Consider the following 14,527-nt stretch of genomic DNA (forward strand, 5'->3'; position numbering starts at 1 on the left):
ATGCAGACTCTGTGTGAAAAGAAGACAAGACTAACTCAGATCCTGTCTGCTGATATCGGCTTTGTCCTCCAGCATGTGCAGGAGAAACAACTCATCACTGATCGAGAATACAACAACCTCAATGACCCTTCTCATGGCAATGAACAGATTTCTATCAACTTACTGGACAAACTGACGAACAAGGGTGAAGAAACATGTCAGAAATTCATCAGTCTAATGAAGGAGCCAAACACTGTGGCCACATTTCCAAAGCTTAAAGATCTTTTCCCAACTCAGCCCACAGAGCTCAGACAAGGTACAGTCAATCAGTCACTGAGTGCTGGTGACATCATATGAATTCATTCGTGTGTAAATTCACCAGTATTAAATGAACTCTGAGAGTGCTTTTATTGTCTCACAGTGGACCAGTGTGGATTGTCTAAACAATCTAAGAATTCATTCAATACAGGAAAAGTTACTGTGTGTTCTCTACTTCAATTCATAATCAATCCTTCATCAAACACTGACTGTCTGTAACTCACATTTTAATTCTTTTCTGGAGGCTTGACCATTCTTTTACTGGTCTGAAGTGGAAAGCTTGATGATTCCAACCATGTGTAATGTTTGCATTTCATAACTGATATATAAACACATGTTTTTGAATCATGGCTTTTTAAGCCATGACTGTATACTGCATCTTGGTTTGTAACTCGCTCTTCTTCTGCACTTCATTAGACTCAACAGAACCAAACTATCAAGAGGTCACAACCAAACTGAAGTCCAGACTGAAACAGAAATATGAGCGCATTTTGAATGGCAATTCAAAGACAGGCCATACAAAGTTCCTGAATGATATTTACACTGATCTCTACATAGTGGAGGATGAGACTGGAGGAGTCATTCATGAACATGAGATTATGCAGGCTGAGGCATCAACCAGGAGATTTACTACAGAGGAAACTCCAATCACATGCAGTGACATTTTCAAAGTCCCATCTGATCCAAGTCAAAGAAACAGAAAAGTGCTGACCATGGGGATCGCTGGAGTGGGGAAAACTGTCTCAGTGAACAAATTCATACTGGACTGGGCAGAGGAAAAGACCAACCAGGACATAGATTTTATTTTTCCACTCCCCTTTCGAGAGCTGAATTTGGTAAAAGATGAAAAATACAGCCTGATAGAGCTGCTTCATAAATATTTTGAAGATTCTGCTGAACTGCAGTCTCTTCCAGAGGGCGATGGTAAAGTCATGTTCATTTTTGATGGACTTGATGAGTGTCACTTTCCTCTTGACTTTAAGAGAGGGAAATTGAAGAACATTGATCAGAAGTCCTCTGTAGGTGTGCTGATAACAAACCTAATCAAGAGAAATCTGCTTCCCTCTGCTCTCATCTGGATAACCTCCAGACCAGCAGCAGCCCATAAGATCCCTCGAGACTACATTCACCAAGTGACTGAAGTACGAGGATTCAGTGATGAACAAAAGGAAGAATACTTTAAGAAGTACAATGACAAGGACCAGGAAATGGCCAACAAAATGATCTCACACATAAAGAAATCAAGGAGCCTCCACATCATGTGTCACATACCAGTCTTCTGTTTGATATCAGCCACTGTGCTTCAGCCAATGCTAACCACAGACACTAGTGAAAAACTTCCCACAACTCTGACTGGGATGTACACACAGTTTCTGATTTTTGAATCAAATCAAATGAAAAAGAAATATGAAGCTGAGCACATCATTCTGAAGCTTGGAAAGTTGGCCTTCCTTCAGCTGGAGAAGGGTAATCTGATATTCTATGAGGAAGACCTGGAAGAGTGTGGTATTGATGTCAGTGAGGGTTCAGTGCACTCAGGAGTGTGCACACAGATATTCAGTCAAGAGCAGGGAGGCTCTGAGAGGATGGTGTTCAGCTTTGTGCATCTGAGTGTTCAAGAATTCCTTGCTGCAGTCCATGTGTATCTTTCACATTGTAATAAGAAAAAGAATCCACTTCATCCAAGCACAGATGCGAACAGATTTAAGTGGCTGTTTAAGAGCACAGAAGCTTTCTATGAATCTGCTATAGACAAGGCCTTAGAGAGTGAGAACGGACACCTGGACCTTTTCCTCCGCTTCCTTCTTGGCCTCTCACTGGAGTCCAATCAGCGACTCCTGAAAGAACTACTGCCACAAACAGCAATCAAAGCACAGAGTTTGGAGAAAACAGTCGACTACATCAAGAAGACACTCAACAAGAACATCTCATCAGAGAGGAGTATCAATCTCCTCTACTGTCTGAATGAATTGAAGGATGACTCCCTTGTGAATGAAATTCAAAAGTCCTTGGGCTCAGGACGTCTCTCAACAGAGAAACTGTCATCTGCAGAGTGGTCAGCTCTGGTCTTTGTCCTGCTGATGTCAGAGGAGACTCAAGAAATGTTTGAGCTGAAGAAATACAGAGGATCAGATGAAGGGTTGAAGAGACTTCTGCCAGTACTGAAAAACACCAAACGGGCTCTGTGAGTATAAGAGTTTAGTGGTGCAGTTACTTTGGTTCATCATGTGTACTCTAATCTACAGTGGCAGAACTTGCCCACTTGTTTCCTTCCAGAGAGAAGGACTGACAGGACTGTATCAGAGGGCAAGGATTTGGCTGCTTATGTAACATTCAAATGAGAAATCTGTATAATAAATAATAATAATAAACAAAGACTTGTAACAGAGTAACTAATCGACAGAGGAGTGTGTAATTTTGAAGCATTTTTTCATGAACTGTCATTATTTCTTTCTCTGTAGCTCTACTGATTACATCCATCAGTAAAGTAAACATCTGCCTCTTTCTCTCTCTCTCTGTCTCTCTCTCTCTCCAGACTTGCTGGTTGTAAACTCACTGAACAGTCCTGTTCATCTATAGCCTCAGTTCTACAGTCAGTAAACTGTCCCCTGAGAGAACTGGACCTGAGTAACAATGACCTTCAGGATTCAGGAGTGAAGTTTCTCTGTGAGAGACTGAAGAATCCTCACTGTAAACTGGAGATACTGAGGTCAGTATTAGTCAGTTATTGAAAATACAGTATGTGTTTTGTCTGAATTGATGTTTTAAACAGGGGTCCAGACTAACTTTTTTCAGAAACATCCTAGAACTTTCCTGAAACTTTGTCTCAACTGTCCCAAAGTGAAAACTGACTGTCCCAAAATAGATAATAGATAGAGAAAATAGATAAGTCTTTAGTTTTGTTTTAAAGGTATCGAGAGAGTTTGCCTCTCTAACTTCTTTAGGTAAACCATTCCAAAGGAAGGGAGAGCGGTAGGAAAAGGTTCGGTTGCCAGCAGACTTCTTTTTAACTCTTGGAATGACTAATAGTTCAGTGTCAGGGTTCCTGCATGAACTGTTTTCTCTGTTGTGCCCCTGCTGGTCATTTCTGGTGTTAGCTGTCATTTGTTTTTGTTTTTTTTGTCATGTGCTTTTGTTTATTTTGGTTTCCCATGTGCTCTGGCCCCGCCCCTCACTTATTGTCATTGTGCTCATCTGTCTCTTGTTGAAGTTGTATTAGTCTGTCTATTTAAACACTGCCTGTTCTTCCCTTTGTTTGTCAGTTCGCACTGCTTCCACCAGTGTGTCGCACTAGCCTTTTGTTATTCTGATTGCCTTCTGTGTTTGACCTCTGCCTGTTTTTTGACTACTTTTGCCCGTTGGATTTTGCCTCTTCTGCCTGCCTGCCTTGCCCTGCACCTGTATTTGAATCTTTTGCCTGTCCCTGGAATTTGCCTTTGTCTTCTGTTTTGGATTGTTCGCCTGCCTCTGACTGCTCTGTGGTACGACCCCAGCTTGTTTTTTGGATTCCGCTTTCTGCCAAGTGTATTGAAAGACTTTTGCCTGGCACAATAAACATCTTATTCATTCATCAGTGAGTCTGCAACTGAGTCCCCTGTTTTCCCTGACAACATGAACTGACCATAATGGACTTAGCAGAGCCCAGCCAGCTTCGAGAGGTTCTCTCTCAACAGGGTGAAATGTTGGGAAGATATGAGGGACATTTTGCCAGCATAAACCAATCCATGGAGGCCTTCTCTGCCACTCTGACCAGCATGACTTCCCAGTTACAACAGATCCAGCTGGCACTGAAATCTATCCATTCACCACCAGTAACGTCATCCACCCCCCAGCAAACCCTTCCAGCTCAGCCGGCCTGAGAGCCCCGCCTGCTGCCACCTGAGTCATACAACGGCGAACCAGGAACCTGCAGGTCCTTCCTCTCGCAGTGCTCTCTGGTTTTCAAACTGCAGCCCACTACCTTTCCCACTGATCGAGCCTGGATTGCATATATCATCACTTTACTGTCTGGTCGAGTAAGACAGTGGGGAACAGCAGTGTGGGAGACTCAGGCTCCATTCTGTGACAGCTACCAGGCATTTTGTGATGAGATGAGGCGGGTCTTTGATCGTTCCCAGCATGGCAGGGAGGCCGCCAGAGAGTTGCTGAGAATCCGGCAGGGAGTCCGCTCAGTTTCAGATTATGCTATCCAGTTCCGTACTCTTGCCACCACGACCAACTGGAATACAGAGGCCCAATACGATGCCTTCCTGAACGGTCTGTCAGAGGCCATTAAGGATGAGCTAGCCACCCGGGAGCTACCAACTGGCTTTCAGGATCTGATAGATTTGGCCATACAAATCGACAACTGCATGAAGCAACGCCGTCAGGAATGGAGTACTGACGGAGCGCTGAGTACCTCCAGGTGTCATGTGTTCACTCGCCAGCCTGAATCAGGGTCGTCTTCGCCAAGTCATCTGTCACTCCGGAGCCCATGCAGGTCGACCGCACCCGTCTGTCCGTCTCAGAGAGACGAAGGAGGATCAGCACCAATTCCTGCTTGTACTGTGGCCAGCCCAGCCACTTTGTGTCCACCTGTCCAGTAAAAGCCAACGCTCACCCGTGAACAGGGGATTACAGGTGAGCAATACTCCTCTTTCCCAATCCCCTGCCACACATACTCTGTTCCCAGCTTACCTTGTCACTGACAGCCATAGACACATTATTTCAGTGCTCATCGACTCTGGGGGAGAGGGGAACTTTATGAATGCAGGTCTGGCCGCCCGACTCGGCATCCCTTCCACTCCGCTGCAACTCCAGTGGAGGCCAATGCACTAACGGGAGTAAGGCTTGCTCGGATCACTCACACAACAGCTCTGGTGAGGCTTCTCATTTCTGACAATCACTGGGAGAACATTGTATTTCATTTGATTCATCCCAGGCATCTGCTGTTCTAGGCCATCCCTGGCTTGCTCAGCACAATCCCCGCATTGACTGGTCCCATAATAAGGTTTTAGAATGGAGCTCCCTCTGTTTGAATCACTTCCTCCGTGCTGCTCAGGCTCCTTCAACCCCTGTTCCCTCATCTCCAGAGGAGCCCCCTGACCTGTCCTCAGTTCCTCCTCAATATCAAGACCTCAGCATGGTGTTTAGTAAAGCACGAGCCACTTCTCTGCCGCCTCACCGTCCATATGATTGCGTCATGGAGCTCCTTCTGGGGACTTCACCACCCAGAGGTGGTTTGTACTCCCTGTAGCCACCAGAGACAGAAGCCATGAACAGGTACATACAGGATTCCCTAGCAGCTGGCATAATTCGCCCTTCTTCCCCAGTGGGAGCGGGGTTCTTTGTTGCCAAGAAGAATGGGTCTCTTCGTCCCTGTATTGATTAGAGGCCTCAATGAAATCACTGTGAAGAACCGCTACCCGCTTCCCCTGATGTCATCTGCTCTTGAACTGCTGCAAAGTGCCACAGTCTTCTCCAAACTTGATCTCCGTAACGCCTACCATTTGGTCCGCATAAGGGAGGGAGATGAGTGGAAGCCTTCAATACACCATCAGGCCACTATGAGTATTTGGTTATGCCATTTGGTCTCACTAACACCCCTGTTGCCTTCCAATCCTTTGTTAATGACATCCTTAGATGTTAAATCTGTTTGTCTTTGTCTACCTGGATGAAATCTTAATGTTTTCCAGATCGCTCCCGGAACAGATCCAACATGTCCGACGGGTGCTCCAGCGTCTCTTGGAGAATCAGTTATTTGTGAAGGCGGAGAAGTGCGAATTCCACAAGAGCACCATCTCGTTCCTGGGCTATGTGATCACGGCAGGAGGGGTTCAAATGGATCAGCAAAAGATCAAGGCGGTAGAGAATTGGCCCCAGCCCACATCTTGTTGCGACTTACAACGGTTCTTAGGGTTTGCCAATTTTTATCGCTGCTTTCTTCACAATTTCAGTACCCTGGCAGCCTCCCTCACCTCCTGACTTCATCCAAACTGAGAGGGCATTCTCTGAGTTGAGGAGGCGGTTCACCTCGGCTTCAATCCTCATCCAGCCTGATCCTGCCCGCTAGTTCATTGTGGAGACTGACGCATCTGACATGGGAGTGGGCGCCATTTTGTCCCAGTTTTCTGCTGTGGATGGTAAACTACACCCCTATGCCTTTAACTCCCACAGAGAGTAATTATGCCGTCGCAGACCGGGAGTTACTGGCTGTCAAACTTGCTCTGGAGGAATGGAGGCATTGGCTCGAGGGGACGAGTGCTCCTTTCCTGGTTTGGACAGATCATAAGAACCTTGAATGCATCAGGTCTGCAAGACGTCTCAATTCCCGTCAGGCCCGCTGGTCTCTCTTTTTTGCTCGGTTTAACTTTACCCTGTCTTATTGCCCCGGTTCCAAGAACAGCAAACCGGATGCCCTCTCCCGTCAGTTTCAGGCATCTGAGGAGACCCCGGAGGTCACTACTATTCTCCCCAAGCGATGTCTGGTCACAGCTGCTATGGGATATCGAGTCGGTAGTCCGATCTGCACAGCAGGGTGAGTCTGGTCCCAGCTCTTGTCCTTCTAACCGTCTCTATGTTCCTCAATCTGCCCGCTCCCAGATTCTCCAGTGGGGACACTCTTCAAGACTCTTGTCATCCTGGCATCCGACGTACGGCTGCCTTCATCAGTCGGATGTTCTGGTGGCCTTCCATGAGGGACAATGTTCATAGATTTATCTCAGCCTGCCCAGTCTGTGCCCAAAAGAAGTCCTCCAACCAACCCCCTTTGGGACTCCTACAGCCTCTGACAGTTTCCAAAATACCCTGGTCCCACATTACTGGACTTTGTGACTGGATTGCCTCAATCTAATGGTAACACTACCATATTAACTATCGTGGACCGTTTTTCTAAATCTGGTGCATCTGGGCCCTCTTCCCAAGGTACCCTCTGCTAAAGAGACTGCCTCCTCATTAATTATGCTTTCAGGCATCACATTTTACCCACGGAAGTAGTGTCAGAAAGAGGACCGGTTCACTTCTCACTTCTGGAAGGCTTTTTGTAAGTTGCTTGGAGCAAAGGTTAATCTTTCACCCACAGACTAATGACAAGACTGAACGGGCCAAACAACAACTGGAAATGATGCTCTGCTGCCTGTCCTCCCAAGAACCCTCTTCCTGGAGCCAACAACTTCCCTGGGTTGAATATACTATTAACTCCCTACCCTCTTCCTCCTCTGGTCTGTCCCCTTTTCAGTGTTGCCTGGGCTATCAGCCCCCCCGTTCCCTGCCCAGGAGGAGGAGGTCGGAGTCCCTTCAGCACAAGCGTTCATCCGGAGGTGTCTACGGACCTGGAGGCGTGCCCAGAGGGTCTTGCTTCGTTCCACAGCCAGAATGAAACTACATGCTGATCGTCATCACAGCATGGCTCCACGCTATCGTTAAGGTCAGCGAGTGTGGCTTTCCGCCCGCGACATTCCCCCGAGGGTGGATTCCCGCAAGTTGGCTCCTCGTTTCATTGGCCCCTTCCCCATCGCCAAGGTGATCAGCCCTGTCGCGGTGAGACTGAGACTGCCCTCCACTCTCCGTCGTATCCACCCTACGTTTCATGTCTCACAAGTTAAGCCCTTCATCCGCAGCCGCCCCCCCCCCCCCCCCCCCCTGCTCATTGCTCAATGGTCCTGAAGAGAGGTGTTGGGTGCCAGCTCGGGACATCCTTGACCCCACACTCATCCACTGTCTCCAACCCACACCACCTGTTGGGACGCCAGGAGGCGCCCGTAGGAGGGGGGGTACTGTCAGGGTTCCTGCATGAACTGTTCTCTGTTGTGCCCCTGCTGGTCATATCTGGTGTTAGCTGTTTGTTTTTGGTTTTGTCATAACCAAAAGCACATTTTGGTTTCCCATGTGCTCTGGCCCCGCCCCTTACTTATTGTCATTGTGCTCATCTGTCTCTTGTTGAAGTTGTATTAGTCTGTCTATTTAAACCCTGCCTGTTCTACCCTTTGTACCGCTTTCCCCAGTGTGTCGTACTAGCCTTTTGTTATTCTGATTGCCCTCTGTGTTTGACCTCTGCTTGTTTTTTTTGGATTCCGCCTTCTGCCAAGTGTATTGAAAGACTTGCCTGGCACAATAAACATCTTATTCATCAGCGAGCCTGCAACTGAGTCCCCTGTTTTCCCTGACAGTCCAGAATCTTGAGAGCGAGGTGGATTATAGGGTGTAATTAAGTCAGACAGGTAGGAAGGCGCAAGCCCATTTTAAATTTTATATGTTAATAAGAGGACCTTAATCTGCCCTTGCATGAACTGGGAGCCAATGAAGGGAAGCCAGGACAGGGCTAATGTGATCAAACTTCTTTGTTCTGGCCCAAATTCTAGTGGCAGCATTCTGGACCAGCTGAAGACTATTGGGACTAGAGGCAGGCAGGCCAGAGTGAAGAGCATTGCAGAAATCGAGGCGAGAAGTGACGAATGCGTGAACAATGGTTTCTGCATCAGCCATACTTAAAGGGCCTAATTTTGGCGATATTATGGAGGTGATACAAGGCAGTTTTGGTTGTGTTCTTTGAGTGACTAGCGAGAGACTAGAGTCAAATCACACCGAGGTTTTTTTAGCTGAAGAGTTTTGAGAGATGATGCAGTTGTCAAAATTTAGGGTAAGATTACTAACAAGATGTTTGTGTAGGGGGACCAATGACCAGTCTTGCCTGCATTAAGCATCAGGAAATTTGAAGACATCCAACCCTTAATAGCACAAAGACATGCCTCAAGGTTAGCCAATTCAGAGCGGTCATTGTGCTGGATGGGCAAGAAAATCTGAGTATCGTCAGCAGAACAATGGAAGTTAATGTTGTAACTACGAATAATGTCACCCAAAGGGAGCATATTAATAGAGAATAGAATAGGGCCATAGACTAATCCCTGAGGAACACCATAGTTAAGCTTACAGTATTCAGAGGTCACATTATTATAGTAGACACACTGCTTTCTCTCAGAGAGAAGATTTAAACCATGAGGGCGCCAGGTCATGACTGCCAATTTGGTTTTTTAGGTGCTTTAACAATATAGTGTGATCGACCGTGTCAAATGCTGCATTCAGATCAAGCAGAATAAGAATAGAAGTAAATTACCAAATATAGAATGCATTTACAGAGACAGGATGATGAATAAGGAAAACAACATTGTGGGTGAAAACAGACACCCCCTTGTCTCTTTTAAATTGTTGCCACAATTGCACCGCTCTATTCATTAAAAATGGATCCAAATTTTTATTTGTTCTACAAGCCATTAAGCTTTTAAACAGGTAATGTATATAATAATAAGCAGGATGGCCAGCTGGTCTAGCCAGCCTAATCTACTGCAAGGTGCAAAGTATGAGTATGTGTACAGTGTATGAGTATATGTGGGTATGAGTATGTCTATTCGTGTCTCTGTGATGTTGTGGTGAAATGCCTTGCGATTGTGCTGCAAACCAGTTTCTCCACGGGAACAAATAGTATCTATCTATCTATCAAATAAGCAGAATAAGAATAGAAGTAGCACCAGCAGAAGCCTGAAGCCTGACTGAAATATTTCAAACAGACTGTTAGAGGACATATGGACTATCAGCTGAGCAGCTACAATTTTTTCAAGTATTTTTGAAAGAAACGGGAGATTAGAGATTGGCCTATAATTATTTAAGGCTTCAGGGTCAAGATTTGTTTTTTTAAGTAAAGGCTTCATCATGGCTGTTTTAAAAGATGAGGGTACAATACCAGATTTAAGTGACATATTTAGAGTGTTTAGGATTGTTGGGCCAAGAACCGAGAAAAGCTCCATGTAAAGTTTAGCAGGTAGGGGATCAAGGAGGCAAGAAGCTGGTTTAGCAGAGTGCACCAATTTGGACAGCGCGTCTAGAGAGATAGGGCTAAACTGAGTTAAAGGCGGCACATCCTGACTAATCTTAGGCGCAGTAACAGAGAGCGTGCAGGCAGTCTGATTTGATAACTTGTTGTAATATTCAAATTAATTTATCTATTTTATCTATATTTTGCAAGAAAAATTCAACAAAATCATTTGCAGTAAAAGGACTAGATTGAGGGGAGTGATTCTGGCTAAGTTTAGATATTGTATCAAAAAGGAACCTGGGGTTATTTTTGTTAATTATTTTCGAGTAATACGTGGACCTGGCTGTGTAGAGAGCGCGTTTATAATCTATCAGGCTGTTGTGCCATGCAAGGCGAAAAACCTTTAGTTTGGTTGCCCGCCAGTTTCATTCCAATTTCCTACACACCTGCTTCAGCGAGCAGGTTTCATTATTAAACCAAGGTGTTAAGTGATTACACATATTTTTTTTATAGTTAATGGTGTTACCATACCTAGTACATTACAGCAGTTAATCAGTATCACCACTCTCAGGGCATCAGGGATTACACTGAAACACTCATACACACTCTCCATCTCATTAAAATTGTATCTTACCACTGACACTGAGTCTCTCTCTCTCTCTCCCTCCCTCCCTCACTCACACACACTGTCTCTCTGCCTCCCTCTCTCTCTCTCTCTCTCTGCCTCTCTGTAGGTTGTCTGGTTGTTTAGTGACAGAAGAGGGTTGTTCTTCTCTGGCTTCAGCTCTGAGTTCAAACCCCTCACACCTGAGAGAACTGGATCTAAGCTACAATCAACCAGGAGTCTCAGGAATAAAGCTGATCTCTGACAGAAAGAAGGATCCACACTGTCGACTGGACACACTCAAGTATGTAGAACAGGACTGTGTGCGTGTGAGAGAGAGAATTTTTATGTGTGCAAAACAGAATGAACATGTATGTGAGTGTGTATACAGATGAGGATGTGAGCGTGTGTTTTACTGTACATATCTTTATGAGAAGGAGATTAAGTGTGTGTGTGAAAGAGTAATTATCTCTGTATTCATGTGTGTCTGTAGGAGAGAGTGGGGTGTGTATTTGGCTGTGTGTGACTGTGTTTGTGTGTGTGAGAGAGAGAGAGAGATGTATTTTTGTTTGAGGGAGAAAGGAGTTTATTTGCATTTGTGTATGTATCTGAGAGAGAGTGTGTTCTGTGTCTGTGCGTGCGTGTGCATGTGTATGTGTGTGTGTGTGTGTGTGTGTGTGTGTGCGCATGTGCGTGTGCGATTGTGTGTGTGGTTGTGAGACAAAGCTAGTTCACTGGGGGTCGTGACCTGACTGCTCTCTCATGATGTTTGTCTGCAAATGGGTGTGGGACACAAAATGCTGTTCCCCACTAAGTGAACAATATGTTTTTCTAAAGTACCACTTGTTTTAATGTTGTTTCTAAAGTACTACTTGTTTTAATGTTGTTTCTAAAGTCCTACTTGTTTTAATGTTGTTTCTAAAGTTGTTGTTATCGGTAGACCAAACAGTGTCAAAACATTTCTTTGGTCAGAGTTAAGGTTAGGGTCAGGGTGAGGGTTATAGGGATAGGTTAGTATTCTTTAGTTACAGGAAACTGGGACTCGGTGGGAATTCCTCACTTAGATATGTATACAAACATGTGAGTGTCAGTTTGTGTTTTGGTGTCTGTGTGAGAGGTAGTTAATTTAGATTTATGTGTGTTTGTGAGTGTGAGAGATTATATGTTTGTGTGTTTGTGTTGATTGAGGGAATGTATGTATGTTTTTCTGTGCAGAAGAGAGATTGTGTGTGTGTGTGAGTGTGTGTGTGTACGTGTGTGCTTGTTGGAAGAGGGAGTCTGTGTGTGCATGCAGAAGAGAGAGGCTTACACCTTGTTTACACCTTGTTAGACCTGATTCTGATGATCTGATCTCAAGTGAACAGTTCTAAAGTACTAGGTGTAAACACAACCAATGCACAGTGAGGTCATATTGAGATCCAGTCACTCAGACCACATTCAGAGGTGGTCTGGACCATATATATATAAATATATAAATATATAAATAAATAAATATGTATATATATATGACTGCATATTATATATATATATATGACCACATTCAGAGTTGGTCTGGACCATATATTATATATATATGACTGCACATTATATATATATATATATATATATATATATATATATATATTTGACCACATTCAGAGGTGGCCTGGACCACACGTGACCACATTCTGTTAGCAGTGTAAACGTGAATGTGATCTCACTCACACTGACCGACCGTCTGCTCAACTGACGCTGAGGTCAATAACTCATGTTAAGAGTCTACAGGTCAAACAAAACACTTCTGACATGAACATTTGACCCCTGAACAACACATGATACCAGATCACTAGTAAACCACACTACAAACTTATAACAATAATTCTGTTCATATAGATGTTTAGTATACATCTCATATCATTGTGTTGTCTACAGTCAGTTTATTGAGATGAGGTATAAGGGAAAGGCCTGGCTTATACTATATTAACAGGCTCGGTTAGCCAAACATATTGTAAGGTAATTACATACACCACAAAACAGGAATTTCATTCTTTCATATCTTACTGTTTAAAAGTCTGTAGTATCTTTAACAGCCGTTTCACAGTTTGGTGGCTGTGAACATGCATTTTGTCTGACGTTGCCCTTTCACACATGTGACACACAACAGGAGACTGTCAGTGTCAGACGTGTTCTCTACTGGATATTCTCTGGTTGGTTTATGGGAGGGGGTGACACCTGGGTAGAGTGTGCAGTTTACAACATATCGAAAAAGGCAGATGAGGTTACTGACTTTTGTCTAACGATTTTGGCGTCGGCCCTTACTGACAGAAGTTCCTGAATCTCGTCTTCTCTCCAGTTAGACGTTTTCATTGGTGCCTGCATGTAAATCACTCTTCTTCTTCACCCTCGGATGTCTGTATTCTTCTGGTTTCACACCAGTCACATGTTAGAAACAACATCAACACGCCCACTGGCTCACTGTGCATTCTCCGGACTATACTCCACTCTATTCACACATGAACAATCATACATACAGTCACACATACAGTCACACATACAGTCACACATACAGTCACACATTCAGTGGACTGTGTACTAGGGAGCTGGTAGAATGAAGTCTGTTTAGGATCTGATCTGACTGATTCAGACATTTGTGTTCACACATACAGCCCCTCTGGTTAGAGTCTCGATTAAATTTGGGTTGCAGTGCATGTGTGAAAGGGGCTCATAAGAGAGAGAGAGAGAGAGAACTTATGTGTGTTTTTGTGTGTGAGAGAGAGAGAGAGAACTTGTGTATGTTTGTGTGTGTGTGAGAGAGAAACAGAACTTGTCTGTGTTTTTGTGTGAGAGAGAGAAAGACAACTTGTGTGTGTTTTTGTGTGAGAGAGAGAAAGAGAACTTCTGTGTGTATGAGAGAGAAAGAGAACCAGGGCATCTACACATTTTAAAGTACATATTTAATGACCTTTAAGACCTTTTTAATACCTCTAAAAGGAAAAAAATAATACCATTACTGCGGCAAAAGAGATCAACAAACTAGACTACAGTGTACTCACAGTTACTGAGTTTTATTGAACAAACTAGACTACAGAATACTCACAGTTATTGAGTTTTATTGAACAAACTAGACTACAGAATACTCACAGTTATTGAGTTTTATTGAATTTGAATGACAGAAATATTTAGTGCACATTAGATAACATAACTGCCTTCTCATTAAGGAAAGTGAAACTGTATGGTAATAGACCCAGTCCAGTGGAAAACTTAACGGTCTTCTCATTAAGGAAAATGAAACTGTATGGTGATAGACCCAGTCCAGTGGAAAACTTAACGGTCTTCTCATTAAGGAAAATGAAACTGTATGGTGATAGACCCAGTCCAGTGGAAAACAACGTCCCCCTGCATTCACCATCACAGTAACAGTAACCACTCGATGGGTGTAGTACTTTTTCGGGTGCTAGCGTAGCGCTTGTGCTTTTCAGATTTCATGTGAGAATCCTGTGCTTTACAACCCACTGTCCAAAGTCTGAATGTTTTGTGATAAAGTTCACATCGCGCCTCATACGAATCTCTGGATGGTTTCAGCCACGATATTTGGCGTCTTCCAACCTCTTCTCACTGAATGTGCATTTCCCCATGACTGAACCTGCACTGCTCACTCACAGTGTCCTGTTTTTGGCTTTTTCCTTTTCCCTGTTTATTTCATTTGACCTGTTTAACCTGCAGACAGACAGGTATTGGACACTGCATAAATGGTCATTGTTGTGGGATATAAAATACCGGTAAAATAAAACATAAAAACTGAACACAAAATAGACACGCTCATTCATTCTGCACCAGATCAAATTTAATGCCTCCCCTCC

The 14,527-nt window shown here is 44.2% G+C and overlaps 1 pseudogene; it reads left to right on the forward strand.

Annotated features, from left to right (window-relative positions):
• Positions 1-14,527, forward strand: part of LOC115821736 (protein NLRC3-like) — a 28,053-nt pseudogene continuing 13,526 nt past the window's right edge.

Source organism: Chanos chanos, chromosome 9 (genome assembly GCF_902362185.1).
Source record: "Chanos chanos chromosome 9, fChaCha1.1, whole genome shotgun sequence".
In the NCBI taxonomy this organism is placed as follows: Eukaryota; Metazoa; Chordata; class Actinopteri; order Gonorynchiformes; family Chanidae; genus Chanos; species Chanos chanos.